The sequence below is a fragment of the Bombina bombina genome, chromosome 3 (genome assembly GCF_027579735.1).
Source record: "Bombina bombina isolate aBomBom1 chromosome 3, aBomBom1.pri, whole genome shotgun sequence".
In the NCBI taxonomy this organism is placed as follows: Eukaryota; Metazoa; Chordata; class Amphibia; order Anura; family Bombinatoridae; genus Bombina; species Bombina bombina.
In genome coordinates, this window is record NC_069501.1 from 838,558,402 (window position 1) to 838,570,990 (window position 12,589).

Consider the following 12,589-nt stretch of genomic DNA (forward strand, 5'->3'; position numbering starts at 1 on the left):
TAGGATTTATATTGTTTTTACAGGCAACTTTGTAATTATTTTAACCAGGTACAATAGCTATTAAATAGTTAATAACTATTTAATAGCTACCTAGTTAAAATAATTACAAAATTACCTGTAAAATAAATCCTAAACTAAGTTACAATTAAACCTAACCTTAATAAACTAAGCCTTTGAAAAAGCCCGGCCGAAGTCGGGGGAAACGCGTCAGGCCAGTCACTGCAGACTATCACTCTATTTGGGAAGCAGAACAACCTGTTTACAGAAGCTGGTCACACGCTCAGGTTAAGGATCCGGATCACCATTACCTGATGCTGTTTGACATAAGCTGTAAGGAGAAGGACCATCTGTGCCACTGTTACAGGAGCTGCAGACCCAAGGAGTGTTGTTTCAATGCATATCATTTATTTTAATCTAGTAAGTGCAATTATTACTGTGCGTGTGTCACTTTGTTATTAAAACTTTTACACTTGAATCGTGCTTTGTGCGCCTGTTTTTTCTTTTTTGTTTTAGGCCAGAGGAATAATTTCCTACTGCGGGTCTGGTGGTAGACCACATTGACGCACCTGACATCGATGCCGGACAAGCGGAAGGATTAACACAAGCAAAGGCGCATTGCGCTCTCACCACGGTGCCGCTCCGGCTGAAATGCTCTAGGAGACCTTGTCAGGCCTCTTCTCTGGCTCAAAATTTGACACCGGTAGGACATAAAAGGTGGGCTCCCCGAGTACCTAAGATTGTTGTACTAAATGGTCCTATGCCGTATGGTACTCGGGTGGCTGAAGATCGGAAGGACTGCAGAGGAGATTTCGGAGATCCGGATGGAATGTACAGCTCCACACAGCTCAAGCGTGATGATAACCTAATGCAATCCTGGCCCGGGGAGACCCGGTGTGGCAGACTTCCACGAAGGGCAATACTGGTCATCTCAGAAGCAGGACAATACGATCAGGCTGTCACCGGAGGGTGATACTGACTTTACTCACCTCTGAGGCCACTAAATCCCTGGGATGCAAAAAGCAGTAACTATGCAAAGTTGTTGTGTTGGCCGGTTCTGCTATGTTTCAAGATACAAAGTTTATTCAGCTCATATGTTTGCCCCTTATGTTACTCGGTTAATGTATTACTACCCATGTCAGTTTTTTTGTGGGGGGATAATCAATCTGTTGTGGTAGCGAGAAATATGCAGAACTATGCTCTATTGTGTCTCAAGATCTATAGTTTATTTAGCACATATGTTTGCCCCCTATGTTACCCAGTTAATGTATTACCCATGTTAGTTTCTTTGGGGATAATCATTCTGTTGTGATAACAAGTAATGTGCAGAAGTGGCCTATTGATGTTTGCGGTCCTCTCTTTGTGGCTCACGGCCGGGGCCATGGAGCAGGGGATAGTGAATCAACGTTGCTCACGAATAAAAGGTACTAATGTAGACAACTAACCAACAATAGTTTACCACAAATACCTTTACTGACTGACTTTAAGATATGATATACCCCCCTTTCTTACTTGAATACACACATAATTAATTAAAATAAAGGAAAAGAGGGCTCTCCCCCGAGATAAGGTCAGCAGAGATGCGAGATGTTATGTTCCAATTTTATTTTTATTTTTTTAAGCTCAATTATTTGCTCGGTTTGGGTCCTTAATCTACTCATATTGCAATACTTGGTTTCCACTAATATCTCCTTAATTTGTTTTTTCTAACCTCCTTTATGTCTTTGTTTTTTGTCAGTTTGTTCCTTTTTATGTCTTATTTACATATAAACCCCATGATACCTTTACTTACATAGAGTCCGAGAGAGGCTCATTTAGATAGTTGGGGCAAAATTGAGGTTCAATGATAAATGATTATGGCTTTGCTTCATGTTTATCTGTTGTTCTTTTTATTAAGAAAAAAAAGTGAAAAAAACAAAAAAACAGAATAAATATAATAGATCCCGTTTGCAAGGCCAGATGTGGGAATATCCTTTTAACAGAACGATAGAATTCAGATCTTGTATTTTAATTACTACTGGTTCATGTAGCTGTAAATTGTATGAGCTTTACTTAATCTGCAACTGATGTATGGCTTCAGCATTATGATGTATCACATATGAACATTTTTGTAGTACCTCATGTATTCTTATGTTCTGTTGTAAAACCTCATGTTATTTCAATAAAGCTTTTGAAAAAAAATAAAAAAATAAAAATAATTTACAAACATATTAAAAATATTACAACAATTTTAAGCTAATTACACCTACTCTAAGCCCCCTAATAAAATAACAAAGCCCCCCCAAAATAAAAAAATGCCCTACCCTATTCTAAAGTTAAAATTGAAAAGCTCTTTTACCTTACCAGACCTTAAAAGGGACTTTTGCGGGGCATGCCCCAAAGAAAACAGCTCTTTTGCCTGTAAAAATAAACACAATACCCCCCCAACATTACAACCCACCACCCACATACCCCTAATCTAAACCAAACCTCCCTTAAATAAACCTAACATTAAGCCCCTGAAGATCGTCCTACCTTATCTTCACCACGCCGGGTATCACCGATCGGTCCAGGCTCCGATGTCTTGATCCAAGCCCAAGCGGGGTCTGAAGACGTCGCTCCTCCGGCTGAAATCTTGATCCAAGCACAAGCGGGGGCTGAAGACGTCCATCCTCCAGCTGAAGTCTTGATCCAAGCGGCGGCTGAAGAAGTCCATCCTTGGGCAGAAGTCTTCATCCTATCCGGGCCGAAGAGGAGATCCGGACCGGTAGACATCTTCATCCAAGCGGCATCTTCTATCTTCTTCCATCCGATGACGAGCGGCTCCATCTTCAAGATCTCTGGCGCAGATCCATCCTCTTCTTCCGACGTCCTAAAACAGAATGAAGGTTCCTTTAAGGGACGTCATCCAAGATCAAGATATCGGAGCCTGGACCGATCGGTGATACCCGGCATGGTGAAGATAAGGTATGATTTGTCTTAAAGCAGGCACTATCAGATGTTTTACCAACATAGAATCTGTCACATGTGCAGCTCAAGAGGTAAACAACAAAAGGAATTGTACAAGTGAGATAATATTTGATGTCATATTTACATTTCCTATGAGAATGGCTAAAAGGTGGTCCCAATATGATCCTATTCAAGAGGATTTAAGCCACTGCTGTTCTGCTGTTGTTTATAATATTTTATAATATTGGTTAGGATCTCTCAATTTAACTCCTCTTTTGAATCCTATACATGGAGTATTCCAATCTGTAAAGGGTTAATTTGAATCGCTGTTGATAATATTCTAAAAGTCTCTTAGTATCTGACCCATCTTCTGCACCTCAGGATAATATACAGTTGGAAACCTCATCCTAGTTTTCCTGGTATTTTCATCCTTATTATTGCATTACATGGCCTCTTGCTGTGTCATAGCCAACAAACTTGTTGGCATTGCATTGACAGTTGGAAATTATATCTCTTTTTCCCACATTTTTGAGAGATAACATCTAACTATTGAATTTTCAGATCTTGATCACTATTATTCCTAATCACTCTTCTACTTTTGCCAGAGGGATGGTTTTAATTAGGGATGGAATAATAGCAGTGAGTTTCTATCTGTTGGCCTTGAGAATAAGGTAGTTGCTAGTTTGTTATTAGCTTTGTATATTAGCAGATCCAAAAATACAATCTTCTATGGATCAATCTTCACCTTGAATTTCACTGGATTCTCTCTCTGCTTTAACATATTAAAAAAGTAATTAAACAGTCCCTGTCCAAATTATAAAGAAATAATTGATACATCTTCTATATAGTTGGACTATATATATATATATAAATGAGTGTAATTTTTATATATTTTTTATATGTTTTATTCTAGTCCTAACACTTTTCTTCAGGTCACCAGTCACGCTAACTTTTTAGTGCTGTTATGTTGTTGAGTGCATAAAGATAACTTAAAACTTGTAATTTAAGTGATGTTTAGCATGGCTGCACTGTCCACCAAAAGTGTAGGGTGCACTAAAGTTATCTAAGCTTTGTGTTTTGAGTCTTTCTATGCTGTAACAGGTTCTGGGGCTTTTATGGAACTGTTATGCTTTTGGAGTTTGTGCTTTTATTAGACTTTGAGTTTAACCCCTTAACGACCGACGACGTATGCCATACGTCCTCAGAAAAAAAGCACTTAACGACCGAGGACGTATGGCATACGTCGTCGGTTTAACAGAGCACTGGAAGCGATCGAAATCGCTTCCAGCTGCTCTAACAGTATTGCAGGCTTGCCTTGAGGTCTAGGCATCCTGCAATACTGTTCCCGAGTGCCGGGACCGGATTGATCACTCCCCCACGAGTGATCACTTCCGGTTTCGCTCCACGTGGAGCCCGGCAGTGTTTCAGAGCATCGGAAGCGATCGGACACGCTTCCGATGCTCTGCTTGTGTGCTAAGTGCCTCGGTGGGTCGAGGCACTTAGTTAGTTGTAAAATAAAAGTAAAAAACGATAAAAAAAACAAAACAAATAAAATAAAAAAAAGCCCTAAATAGCCCCCCCCCCTCCCCCTTCACTAGGCATCCAAGATGGCGATGCCCAGTGCATCATGGGGCCTCTGGGGGTGTCCCTAGCCTGCATCATCATAGGGGCAAGCTAGGGTCACCCAATCTGAGCCTCCCACCCTAAAAAAATAATAATAATAAAATACCCCATTTGTCTGATCATGTCAATATTTGTAAATATTGACTATGATCAATGTGGATCTCCCTCCCTCTCCTCACTTGCCATTTTGTTGGAGAGAGAGAGAGAGACCTGTATTTAGCAGAGAGAGAGATTTATTTCTTTTATTTGTTAAAAAATATAGAACCAAAGGCTCTTTTCAGAGCCATTAACCCCTAGCTTGCCAGTGATCACTATATATCACTGGCAGTAGCAAAGGTGCACTTTTTTTTGCTGCATTTTGCTGTCTGTGCATTTTTTTAGGGGTTAATTTTGTTGTTGTAATTTTTTAAAAACCCAAAGGCTCTTTTCAGAAACATTTAGTTAATTTAATTTAATTTTCAGAGCCATTAACCCCTAGCTTGCCAGTGATCACTATATATCACTGGCAGTAGCATAGGTGCACTTTTTTTTTTTTTGCTGCATTTTGCTGTCTGTGCATTTTTTTAGGGGTTAATTTTGTTGTTGTAATTTTTTAAAAACCCAAAGGCTCTTTTCAGAAACATTTAGTTAATTTAATTTAATTTTCAGAGCCATTAACCCCTAGCTTGCCAGTGATCGCTATAAATCACTGGCAGTTGCATAGCTGTACTTTTTTGCTGTCTGTGCATTTTTTTAGGGGTTAATTTTGTTGTTGTAATTTTTTAAAAACCCAAAGGCTCTTTTCAGAAACATTTAGTTAATTTAATTTAATTTTCAGAGCCATTAACCCCTAGCTTGCCAGTGATCGCTATAAATCACTGGCAGTAGCATAGCTGTACTTTTTTGCTAGTTAATTTAGTTAATTAATTTAGTTAATTTAATTTAATTTTCAGAGCCATTAACCCCTAGCTTGCCAGTGATCGCTATAAATCACTGGCAGTTGCATAGCTGTACTTTTTTGCTGTCTGTGCATTTTTTTAGGGGTTAATTTTGTTGTTGTAATTTTTTAAAAACCCAAAGGCTCTTTTCAGAAACATTTAGTTAATTTAATTTAATTTTCAGAGCCATTAACCCCTAGCTTGCCAGTGATCGCTATAAATCACTGGCAGTAGCATAGCTGTACTTTTTTGCTAGTTAATTTAGTTAATTAATTTAGTTAATTTAATTTTTTTTAGTAATTGTTTTCTGTGACAGATACAAAAATGTCACAGAAAAGATATAGTGCTGAGGAGGCGTATGCCATCCTTGCGTCAGAGTCAGATGCCTCTATTTCTGACTCAGACCCCAATTTTGACCCTGCCATGTGCTCAGATACATCACTAGATGCATTCTCAACTGATAGTGATGTATCTGTGGCTGCTAGCCCCCCTGCCAGCCCCCCTGCCAGCCCCCTTGCTAGCCCCCCTGCCAGAAGGAGGCGTGTTGCTGCCATTGCTGCTGAAGAGTGGGTAACGCCTCATCTCCAGAGGCCAGATATCCCACCCTTCACAGCAAATGCTGGCATAAATATAGATGTGGCAGGTTTTAGCCCCCAGCAGTTTCTGGAAGTGTTTCTGGGCGATGATATATTGGGGAACATTGTCGCCCAAACTAATTTATATGCCCATCAGTTCCGTGCTGCAAAGCCTGGAACATATTTGGCAAAGCAGCAATGGGCCCCCATCAATGTGCCAGAATTCAAAAAATTCTGGGCATTGACTATGCTGATGGGCATCATAAAGAAACCCTCCATTCGCTCCTACTGGAGTAGTAGCCCCATCTGCTCTACCCCCATTTTCTCCCAGACTATGTCGAGGAAGAGGTATGAAATGATTCTGCATTTCATGCACTTCAGCGACAACAGCCTGTGCCCCCCTAGGGAGCATCCCCAATTTGACAGGCTGTATAAAATCCGCCCCCTGATAACCCACTTTTCTGCCAGGTTTGCAGAGGCTTATACACCTGGAAGGAATATATGCGTTGATGAATCCTTAATGAAGTATAAGGGAAGGCTGGGATTCAAGCAGTATATTCCTTCCAAACGCTCCAGATATGGGGTAAAGGTGTATAAGCTCTGTGACAGCGAGACTGGGTATACTCAGGCCTTCCGGGTGTATGAGGGAAAGGATAGCCACCTTGACCCTCCAGGTTGCCCAGAACATATGGGAACCACTGGAAAGATTGTCTGGGACCTGATATTACCCCTAATGAACAAAGGGTATCACTTGTACTTAGACAATTTTTATACAAGTGTCCTTTTGTTCAAGCTACTGTATTGCTTTGATACAGTAGCTTGAGGTACAATTAAAAAGAACCGCGCAGGTTTCCCAGGACAACTTGTACGTACCCGGCTACGAAGGGGGGAGATCTCATCTCTGCGCCAAGAGGAGCTGTTGGCACTTAAGTACAGAGACAAGAAGGATGTATACCTTCTTACCACCATCCACACAGAGAGGACGGTGGCGGTTTCTGTACGTGGCAGAGCTGAGATCATAAGGAAGCCAGTGTGCATCAAGTCTTATAACCGGCATATGGGTGGGGTTGATCTGGCTGATCAGCTGCTGCAGCCCTACCTAATTATGCGGACCTGGTACAAAAAGGTTGCAATTTACCTAATGCAGATTGCAACCCACAACGCTTTTTTGTTGTTCAAAAAAGCAAACCCCAGAGTTAAAAAAACTTTTTTACAGTTTCAGCTCCAGATTATTACTGGGATTTTGTACCATGATGCACCTGCTCCCCGGGCGGTGATGGGAGAGAGCAGAGTTGGGGCAACTCATTTTATTTTTAAAATCCCCCCTACTGCCGCAAAGCAGAAACCACAAAAAAATGCAGAGTCTGTACCAAGAGGGGGAAGAGAAGGGACACCATATATCACTGTCCTGATTGCCCTGGACAGCCTGCACTCTGCATTGGGGACTGCTTCAAGCGGTACCATACAATGGTCAATTTTTAAAAAAATAAATACATTTGGTGTTATATATATATATATATATATATATATATATATATATATATATATATATATATATATATATATATATATATATATATTGGTTATGTTTACTGTTAGATGGGTTTTTTTTTTTTTTACTTTTACTGTGCCAGATTTTTACATTTCACTACTCTATTTTTTTCTAAAATTGGGCCTGTTATTTTTTTTTTAACCAAAACCCCTGTCAAACCTATGCATGGGGGACATAGGTGTTCTCAGGGTGCCTTGCAAAAAACAACCTGAAGTATGTTTTTGTAATAACTTACAACAGTCTCTCCTAAATCATAGTCAAAAAGCAATGTGTCTGTAAAAATGAAAATTGAAAAATTACCACCATACACTTTCTCCAATTTTTTGGGCTAAAATGGTTGCTTCAAAGGCATCAAAGCACACCATATACAATACCTTGGGGTGTCAACATTTAAAAAATATACACTTTCATGGCAATAAATAAAAGTGGGGTATGCGATAGGCCACAAACTAAAGATAGGCCTATCAGAAGAAATACTCTCATTGTTAATAACTAAAATCACAAGTCATAAATTTGTAACATAACTTTCCCAAAATCCTGGCAAACCTATGCATGGGGGGCATAGGTGTACTCAGGGTGCCTTGCAGAAAACAACCTGAAGTATTCTTTTGCAATAACTTACAACAGTCTCTCCTAAATCATAGTCAAAAAGCAATGTGTCTGTAAAAATGAAAATTGAAAAATAACCACCATACACTTTCTCCAATTTTTTGGGCTAAAACGGTTGCTTCAAAGGCATCAAAGCACACCATATACAATACCTTGGGGTGTCAACTTTTCAAATATATGCACATTCATGGAAAACAAATAAATTGGGGTATGTTAAAAGACCCCCCAAAAAGACGATAGGCAAAGAAAATATGTTAAATGTGAAAAAAAATCACAAACGCATGTCAGACATTTGGCATTGCACCCCCCAAACAAGCCACCAAACCTATGCACTCAGGAGATGTTGGTGACCACATATTGGTGTCTTCTTTGGTAGTAACACATAACAGGAGCTGTGAATCCATGTCTAAAGTACAATGTATGTGAACAATAACACAAAAATATGAATGCCCAATAGTTTGACAAAGACTAGTGGTTAAATTAGTGCATGGAAAGTGTTAAAATACCTGCATTTGAAATACCCTAGGAAGTCTACTTTTCAAAAATATATGGTTTGATTGAGGTAAATTACATTGGCCGGCTTCAGAAATGTCTTAAATAGGACATGGGTGCATGGGATGTGAAAATTCAAAGTGGAAAAAATGGAATGGGCTTCCTAAAAATAAGGCCTTTTAGCCCCACAGAGAACCCAACACACCTATACATGGGTGGTATCACTGTACTCAGGAGAGGTTGTTGAACACATATTGAGGTGTTTTTTTGGCAGTAACACATAACAGGAACTGAAAATCCATGCCTAAAGTACAATGTGTGTGAAAAATAACACAAAAAAATGACTACCCAAAAGTTTGACAAAGACTGGTGGTTGAATTAGTGCATGGAAAGTGTTAAAATATCAGCATTTGAAAAACCCTAGGGTGTCTACTTTTCAAAAATATATGGTTTGATGGGGGTAAATTCCATTGGCCAGCTTCAGAAATGTCCCAAATAGGACATGAGTGCATGATGACCGATGTGAAAATTCCAAGTTGAAAAACTGGAATGCGCTCTCTAAAAATAAGGCCATTTAGCCCCCAGAGAACCAGACACACCTATACATAGGTGGTATCACTGTACTCAGGAGATGTTGTTGAACACATATTGAGGTGGTTTTTGGCAGTAACACATAACAGGAACTGAAAATGCATGCCTAAAGTACAATGTGTGTGAAAAATAACACAAAAAAATGACTACCCAAAAGTTTGACAAAGACTAGTGGTTGAATTAGTGCATGGAAAGTGTTAAAATACCAGCATTTGAAATACCCTAGGGTGTCTACTTTTCAAAAATATATGGTTTGATGGGGGTAAATTCCATTGGCCAGCTTCAGAAATGTCCCAAATAGGACATGGGTGCATGATGACCGATGTGAAAATTCCAAGTTGAAAAACTGGAATGCGCTACCTAAAAATAAGGCCATTTAGCCCCCAGAGAACCCGACACACCTATACATAGGTGGTATCACTGTACTCAGGAGATGTTGTTGAACACATATTGAGGTGGTTTTTGGCAGTAACACATAACAGGAACTGAAAATCCATGCCTAAAGTACAATGTGTGTGAAAAATAACACAAAAAAATGACTACCCAAAAGTTTGACAAAGACTGGTGGTTGAATTAGTGCATGGAAAGTGTTAAAATATCAGCATTTGAAAAACCCTAGGGTGTCTACTTTTCAAAAATATATGGTTTGATGGGGGTAAATTCCATTGGCCAGCTTCAGAAATGTCCCAAATAGGACATGGGTGCATGATGACCGATGTGAAAATTCCAAGTTGAAAAACTGGAATGCGCTACCTAAAAATAAGGCCATTTAGCCCCCAGAGAACCCGACACACCTATACATAGATGGTATCACTGTACTCAGGAGATGTTGTTAAACACATATTGAGGTGGTTTTTGGCAGTAACACATAACAGGAACTGAAAATCCATGCCTAAAGTACAATGTGTGTGAAAAATAACACAAAAAAATGACTACACAAAAGTTTGACAAAGACTGGTGGTTGAATTAGTGCATGGAAAGTGTTAAAATACCAGCATTTGAAATACTCTAGGGTGTCTACTTTTCAAAAATATATGGTTTGATGGGGGTAAATTCCATTGGCCAGCTTCAGAAATGTCCCAAATAGGACATGGGTGCATGATGACCGATGTGAAAATTCCAAGTTGAAAAACTGGAATGCGCTACCTAAAAATAAGGCCATTTAGCCCCCAGAGAACCCGACACACCTATACATAGGTGGTATCACTGTACTTGGGAGATGTTTTTGAACACATATTGAGGTGGTTTTTGGCAGTAACACATAACAGGAACTGAAAATACATGCCTAAAGTACAATGTGTGTGAAAAATAACACAAAAAAATGACTACCCAAAAGTTTGACAAAGACTAGTGGTTGAATTAGTGCATGGAAAGTGTTAAAATACCAGCATTTGAAATACCCTAGGGTGTCTACTTTTCAAAAATATATGGTTTGATGGGGGTAAATTCCATTGGCCAGCTTCAGAAATGTCCCAAATAGGACATGGGTGCATGATGACCGATGTGAAAATTCCAAGTTGAAAAACTGGAATGCGCTACCTAAAAATAAGGCCATTTAGCCCCCAGAGAACCCGACACACCTATACATAGATGGTATCACTGTACTCAGGAGATGTTGTTAAACACATATTGAGGTGGTTTTTGGCAGTAACACATAACAGGAACTGAAAATCCATGCCTAAAGTACAATGTGTGTGAAAAATAACACAAAAAAATGACTACACAAAAGTTTGACAAAGACTGGTGGTTGAATTAGTGCATGGAAAGTGTTAAAATACCAGCATTTGAAATACTCTAGGGTGTCTACTTTTCAAAAATATATGGTTTGATGGGGGTAAATTCCATTGGCCAGCTTCAGAAATGTCCCAAATAGGACATGGGTGCATGATGACCGATGTGAAAATTCCAAGTTGAAAAACTGGAATGCGCTACCTAAAAATAAGGCCATTTAGCCCCCAGAGAACCCGACACACCTATACATAGGTGGTATCACTGTACTTGGGAGATGTTTTTGAACACATATTGAGGTGGTTTTTGGCAGTAACACATAACAGGAACTGAAAATACATGCCTAAAGTACAATGTGTGTGAAAAATAACACAAAAAAATGACTACCCAAAAGTTTGACAAAGACTAGTGGTTGAATTAGTGCATGGAAAGTGTTAAAATACCAGCATTTGAAATACCCTAGGGTGTCTACTTTTCAAAAATATATGGTTTGATGGGGGTAAACTCCATTGGCCAGCTTCAGAAATGTCCCAAATAGGACATGGGTGCATGATGACCAATGTGAAAATTCCAAGTTGAAAAACTGGAATGTGCTACCTAAAAATAAGGCCATTTAGCCCCCAGAGAACCCGACACACCTATACATAGGTGGTATCACTGTACTTGGGAGATGTTGTTGAACACATATTGAGGTGGTTTTTGGCAGTAACACATAACAGGAACTGAAAATGCATGCCTAAAGTACAATGTGTGTGAAAAATAACACAAAAAAATGACTACCCAAAAGTTTGACAAAGACTAGTGGTTGAATTAGTGCATGGAAAGTGTTAAAATACCAGCATTTGAAATACCCTAGGGTGTCTACTTTTCAAAAATATATGGTTTGATGGGGTAAATTCCATTGGCCAGCTTCAGAAATGTCCCAAATAGGACATGGGTGCATGATGACCGATGTGAAAATTCCAAGTTGAAAAACTGGAATGCACTACCTAAAAATAAGGCCATTTAGCCCCCAGAGAACCCGACACACCTATACATAGGTGGTATCACTGTACTCAGGAGATGTTGTTGAACACATATTGAGGTGGTTTTTGGCAGTAACACATAACAGGAACTGAAAATCCATGCCTAAAGTACAATGTGTGTGAAAAATAACACAAAAAAATGACTTCACAAAAGTTTGACAAAGACTGGTGGTTGAATTAGTGCATGGAAAGTGTTAAAATATCAGCATTTGAAAAACCCTAGGGTGTCTACTTTTCAAAAATATATGGTTTGATGGGGGTAAATTCCATTGGCCAGCTTCAGAAATGTCCCAAATAGGACATGGGTGCATGATGACCGATGTGAAAATTCCAAGTTGAAAAACTGGAATGCGCTCTCTAAAAATAAGGGCTTTTAGCCCACAGAGAACCCGACACACCTATACATGGGTGGTATCACTGTACCCAGGAGATGCTACTGAAGACATATTAGGGTGTTATTCGGCAGTAACCCTTACCATTTTATCAGTAAATGTATTCTTAAATTGCTATTTGTCAAAAAATCAAATTATTTTTTTCCCCCCCCAAACTTTG